The sequence below is a fragment of the Aptenodytes forsteri genome, unplaced genomic scaffold (assembly GCF_000699145.1).
Source record: "Aptenodytes forsteri isolate BGI_AS27 unplaced genomic scaffold, ASM69914v1 Scaffold88, whole genome shotgun sequence".
NCBI classification, from domain to species: Eukaryota; Metazoa; Chordata; class Aves; order Sphenisciformes; family Spheniscidae; genus Aptenodytes; species Aptenodytes forsteri.
In genome coordinates this window covers 2,886,375-2,893,261 of record NW_008795948.1, presented here as the reverse complement: position 1 = coordinate 2,893,261, position 6,887 = coordinate 2,886,375, and the positions used below count along the sequence as shown (strand labels likewise).

The window sequence follows — 6,887 nt, the reverse complement described above, 5'->3', positions numbered from 1 at the left end:
TTGACGCTGAGGGTGGTGAAGCACTGGCACAGGTTGCCCAGAGAGGTGGTGGATGCCCCATCCCTGGAAACATTCCAGGTCAGGTTGGACGGGGCTCTGAGCAACCTGATCTAGTGGAAGGTGTCCAGGCCCATGGCACAGGGGTTGGAAACAGATGATTTTTAGAGTCTCTTCCAACCCAAACCATGATTTTAGCATGCCACTCTCTGACAAAGGAGATTCCTCAGATAAGCTCCCGGCAGCATTCTACCCCCTACCATCTTATTACTCATTGTTTCCCACAGCCCATTTTTACCCTCTTTCCACACTCTACAGTAAGCTCCTTCAGCATGTAGGTTCAAACCACTCTAACACGTACTTCTTTATGATAAGGGAAAATGCTGGACTGCCAACTGCAGTAATTCAAGAGGTGCTTCCCAGACAGGCAAATAGCAGGAAAAGAGTGAAAAGCCAGTATAATGTGCTACCAGTCAAAGCAGTGTCATTCCTACCAGTGAGCCAGAAACTGTCACATTTCACAAATATTATAAATTTCCCATTTTGCTCTTCTGTGGTACAGTGCAAGGGGTAACACAGCCAGGCAAGTCTATGGTTTGCTTCGGGTCAGTGCCCTGACACAGGGGCAAATTCCTTCCTAGTGTACTTTAGCAGATCAAATTACACATTGCTAAGACACAGTCTGCAGTTCAAGAAATAATTTTGATAAAACCATGCTGGGAACTGACTCATGCTATTCTGAGACCTCACTACTGTATGCAGAGAAATAATTCTCATCGTACTGAAACATCAGGCAAGTACTATGATCCTGAAAACACTTTCACAATGTAAAGTACTTAAACACAGGTTCAGCGTTTACCTATCAAGTCCTCACAAAACCTATGGGTTAGAAACAGAGGTTTTTTTTACTCTTAAACAAAGCCAATGAAGTTCTGTAATATGTAACATTCAACCTAATTCCATTTAAATGGCTGAGAAATTGTTTTAAACCAGTTTATCAACTCAAGTAACAAGATATTAATCAATGTGAAAATAGCAATGATCAAGGCAAATTGATTTAGAGAATGATCGTAAATGCATGAGGGATTAATTAAAAGATGTACACAAAGTACCATTACTTCTTACGAAATTCAATACCACGAGGTGTTGGGAGCAGCACAAAAAAGGACACCTTATTATAACCCTAATATTAAAATACTTCAATGAATTATTTGTGTTGCAGAGAAAAAACCTCAGATGAACCAGCACTGCATATTACTCAACATGCACAGATGCAAACATGTTTAAGAAAAAAAAAAAAGTACTTTCCCTCTATTACCATCAGTCAAGTTCAGCAAACCAAAGTATGACATCCTACCTACCCTTTTTTTCATTTAAGAAAAACTTACATAGTTTTTAATCATGCATCTCTGCACACTGAAGTTACTGTTAATTTTAACAGAAACCACTAGAGGAAGAAGCGGTTTATTCTGTTGGACAGGTATTAGCCACACAATAAATGCAAGATACTGTATTAATAGATATGTTATGTTCTTATAATATTCTACCACTGACATGCAAACACCAAAGAAAAACGAGGGATGTCATTTTTATAATAGGCTACCATAACTGGAAAAAAGTGTTATATCGCATTAATGTGAAAATGAAAAGTGAAGCTTTGAAAACCATTACCTTGATTCTTACTCATATATGCTACTCAGCATCACGCTCTACAGTCAACTCACAGCATTTGAAATCCAAGTTGCAAGTTTTGAAAAGTTAATTTACTATAAAAAGTATGATTTTTATCATCAAATAGTACCAAGGTAAAACAGTATAAGACAATATTCAGAGCTGCAGGTCTTTACTGAGGAAGCATCAACAGTCCTGAAGACTGAAGTACTCTGCATATCCATGGGAACACCACAATGCACCATACCTTCAACTTGCCTTGACTAATGCTGCCCGTTTTGTTAAGATAGAAGACATTAGCTGTGTCCGCTATAAAGCATTAAATCCATTAGGCAGAGTCCTTTTGTTTTGTCTGAATCTGTTCACATACTATAATAAACTTGGAGCTCTTTAACAATAGTACCAAAAGTTGAAAATATAGAGAAAGAGATAAAACTTAGCTCTTTAGATACAGTTAAGATCCAACAGAATATAACCTCTCTAAAAGAATCAGAGAGTTTGTAAGACTTTTTGGTCTTTCAGAAAAATCACACTAATTTAGAGACATTTCTCTCCTCTAGTTAATAAAACAAAATAAAATTTCAAAACATCACCTGTTAATCAAGCAGACACTATCAGTAAATCATCTGAAAATAAGCAACCCAGGAACAATGAATTAATTTTGAAACCAGATGAAAAGAAGGTCAAGGGATTTTAGAAATCTTTGTCCCTAGAAAACACTAAAATCTGATAGGAAGACTGTGTCTCTGTAAACTTTATGGAGATAAAAATTGGGAATAATCTGGAAACCTTAATACATGGAAAAACAAGGACAAAATAGGAAAAAAAGAAATCATGCAAAGACTGGGAGTCTGGTTAACTATGTTCTGTCATCACAAGTTCCTTTTTGAAAGCATTGCTTACAGAGTCAGAAAGAGCACGTTTCTAAAAAACAGTCTCAGAATTGTGTGATTGTTGTTGCAGATATCACAGAGGCATTGCACAACGTAGCTGCTATCCTACTTTCACATGCACAACCTTCCATTACAACCATTTTGACCCCAGGGCTGGCTGTTGGTTCTCCATCTTCCTCGAACTCCACCATACCTTAGGCTAAAACCGATTTTTCCTCTTACCGTGTAATATTTGATTAGCAAATACCGACATTCTGAATCCTTACTAAAATACTGCTCCTTCTCTTGTTTGGCATTTACATGACAAATTCTTAAAAGGAAAACCCAAAAAACATTATTTTTACACAAAGTACTACAAAATAATTTAAGTCCTAATTAGCAAAGCCATTTTTGACATGACATTTGACGATGATCTGACCTATTCTGCGGAACTTTGAAAATTAGAAGTTACAAAAATAGCTACATGAAAAAATAAAACCATCTCCATCTTTTCTTTCAGCTCTAGCAACAGATTGTTTTAGTAACAGCAATCTGTTTGACAAATGAAAAGAAGAAATTACCAGGCATCAGATGGTATTAAGAGTCACAAGGTGGTGAGTCACTGTATAACAAGCCAAGCAAACTGACCAAGCAACTATCGGAGTCTGCATTTCTTGCATGCCTACAGGTGAAACATTCAGAGAAGCTACTTTTTTAACAGAACAGCTCCAAAGGTCTGCCTATACTACAAGAAACAAATCAGAAAGCCCATGCACCTGCAGAGAAATAGGGAATAAATTGTCATCTCCAGGGATAAAACAACAAACAAGGACATAATCTTGCACCATGATATTGTTCATCCAGCCTTATTATCAGAAAACCTTTTCTAATAAAACAGTCTGGAAAGAATTTACCTAGAAAGTTTGTGGAATGTCCATTACTGGAGGTTTATAAGAACAAGTCAGATAAATATTTGTGAAAGTGGATTTAGGTACAGCCAATCCATCACACAGAAGACTGAAGTCAATGACCTTTCAAGATAACTCTCACCCCTATTCTTTTCCCTCCAAGTCACTGAATTTTGACTGTTAATAAACTCATAGTTTCCAGTTTGGCAAATCCTTAAACTCCACATTTTTCTCTAGTGACAGTACAGTAGGAAACTGTGAAGATATTCAAAGTAGACAGAAGCATTAAAATTGTTTGACATACAGTACATTGACTGTCAACTCTTTCTCTGTAAGCGTTCTTCAAAACACTGCACTTTTTAAATTTCATTTTCTTGCAAGCAAGCACATAATACCTGACTTTTCTTTTCAACAGACTCAGCTAACTTAATGTGAACATTTGTTTATAATGATCAGGGCACTGTTCTTCAAACTCATCTTAACTTGTTTAGTGATGAAATTTTTCCTTATAATGAAGTTTGGTACATTTTACTAGTAGTAATGGTAAGAAATTGTAGCAAGGGGTGAATCAAAATAGTTACTTTACACTCAACTGCCATTTTTACTTCGTGGAGATGTAAATGAATCTTTATTCTTATGGTCTTTCCACTTACAATTCTCCCGAGTTGACAGCAAGTGTTTACCTTTCATACAGAAATGCTCCTACCACCTGAGCATGGTGTATTCTGGACTTGAGCCTACTTCAGTTTGAAGTGTTTTTCTTGGGTGTGACTGGGAGAAGAAGTATCAAAGCATTCATGTAAGTACGAAGTGTACCACAAAAGTAGTTTCTACCTCTAAAAACTACTGAAAAACTTGGCATAGAATGGCATACAGCATGACAGGGAAAGTTGTATTTTCTCAATTGTTTTTCAATTTCTGAATTGTTTTTCTTAATAAATCAAATTACAAAAACTATCCAAGTTAAGAGAGTTAGACTTAACTGAATTGGTCTTTGCAGTCTCTGGTTCTTCTCCCTTCAAGTCTTCCTCAAAGTATAGCCATACTTTCAGCAAATTACTACCAGGAATCTCTTTTTAGGTGAACTATATTATACAACAGGAACTTAGAGACAGATTCATATTTTTGAAATAATTTACAGATAAAACCCCTCTTTTGCTTGGTTCCTCAGTAGTTCCTCTCATCTTCAAGACTTTTTACATGAAGCAGATAATATTAATCCAAAAATCAGCAAAGCTATGAGCTGTCTTCACGTAGTTCATTTGCTAATGAAAAGCTATCAGATTCATGAGGTGTGAAAGCTGAGCATCTACAAAAGACATGGCTACCTTATACCGCCTGAAATTTTGAAATATTTCTCATGTTCTAGTAAGCTCTGTATGCTTATATTATATAAAGAAAACAGTCTTTAATGTATGCTCTTATGTAAGGGAAAGCATAAACACACTCTTAAAGGAGATGTAGTTGATTTAATTTATGAATAGTTTTTTCGAAAATATACCTTTTAAACTAAGGAAAGGCACTTATCTATCAAAGGTTCATTTTAAAGGGATTTGACAATAAAAACTAATTAATACAATAAATAATGTAATACATTTAATGTACACAAAAGTGTCAATGAAATCAGAAAGGTGCCATTTTGATTACCTGACAAGAGCGAAACTGGTTGACTAGCAGCGTACATCTCTGTGGGTCTTTTCTTCCATCCAAACTGTCCAGTTCAGCTGCTACTTGATTTAGTTCCTCATCAGCATAGTAGAACTGAGCAAGGAGCTGCGGGTCTGTTCTCTGCATTGAAGACAGAGACATATACAATATTACATTATTTTTGCAAATAAAAACCCACTTCAGCTAATTACATTTATTGCGATTCTTTTTTACATTTAAGCCAGATAAGTAGTGTGGCAGCACGGAAAAGCATGATCTTGAGACATTTACGCACACTCACAAATTTTTTCTACCTTGAAGAAAAAAAAAAAAAAAAAAAACACTCTCACACAGCAAACTTGGGGTATTACTCAGCTATCATTATCTCCAAAACCGTCCCGGCGTTCTCACTACTTGTGGCATAATTATCTGGCGGAGCAAACAACGGAATCACAAGTTTTGTTTATTAAAAGTATGCTTCAGTTCTAGGCAAAACAAGACAAAGTTGCTTTCCAAGTTAAAACAAACAAACCAACCCCCAAAAATCTATCAAGCAATGTGATAATCTATCAAGCAGTGTGGTAACCCCTGCAACATGATGCACAGTGTTTTCTGGTCAGAATCCTCACTTTGAGGATCAGAAGAATCAAGTCACAGAACGGAAAGGTACTGAATGTACTAGATACATTACCAGGGCCAAATAGATGTAAAGACTTCACAAAGCAAATAATATGACTAAACGAGGCATTACAGAGAGAAAACTATGCCAGAAGTCTTCCAAGTGGCAAAGAACGGAATTATCACAATAGATTTTTGGCCACATTAAAACAAAACAGCAGTTATAATAGAAAGAAGACTAAAGGAATGCATCATCAAAAAAATAGAGAAATATTAATAATAAAAGTTTACCCCGTAAAAGGTGTTTTTTTTTTTTTTTTTTTTTTTAACATTAACAACTGGAAATTCTGATCCCTATGAAAACTTTCATCAAAATAGTGGAAAAATAACAGATCAGTGTGTGTGGAGGGAGGAGGTAAGAATTTTGACTGTTTAAAAGAGAGTGGAGATAGAAGTGGGAGGAGGGAGGGAGTAGCTTTTTGCAGATGCCAGCAACTTGGTGAAAGATTCATATGCTCAGATAAGCACAAGCTCACATTATTCTAAAGAAGTAGTCAGTAAAACATACACAAGACTTGCAGGAGATGTGTATAAAAAGAAAATAGTTGGTTTTAATCACAGTTTAAGAAACATTAAGACTATACTAACTGTAGACTGGGAATTAGAATTAGTTGTCACTAGATGAAAGAAAAAACACCTGATACTACAGAAAACAAATAGCTACAAAATATCTGAAATTGATTCTTAATGCACTGAAGAATGAAACAATGCAAAAACACTTTTAGAAGGACCAGGTTACATATAGAAACCAGTAAAATAAAGACGAAGTTGCATGGAAGCAATTCAGAGACTCAAGCACTGGAAAAAAAAAACCAACATAGGGAAGAACTTCCAGGTAAAGAAAACTGTTGGGTAAAAAGAAAACATGGCTTTTATAAACAACAAAAAAAAAAATAGCAAAAGCATAGAAATTACCAAGAAGCAACACATTTTAAATGACAACTACCAAAGATGTATGAGATAAGTACATCAGAGCAAAACATGTATCAACAGAAACAAGTGTAATACAGTGAAGAAATTAGTCAACAGCAAAACAGAAGATAACATCACTTCAAAAAACAACATAACCACATGCAACAAATGGCAAAGGACAAAACCACAGGGGGTATAATGA

At 35.6% G+C, this 6,887-nt stretch overlaps 1 protein-coding gene across 3 annotated transcripts in view; it reads right to left on the bottom strand.

Annotated features, from left to right (window-relative positions):
* The window catches only part of ZFYVE28 (zinc finger FYVE-type containing 28), a 79,251-nt gene extending 74,061 nt beyond the window's left edge, over window positions 1-5,190 (bottom strand). For all 3 annotated transcript variants that reach the window (XM_019473680.1, XM_009285397.2, XM_009285399.2), the window contains exon 1: window positions 5,096-5,190. The gene's annotated coding sequence lies outside the window, so the exon portion shown is untranslated. The remainder of the gene's footprint in view (window positions 1-5,095) is intronic.
* Between the last annotated feature and the right edge of the window lie 1,697 nt (window positions 5,191-6,887).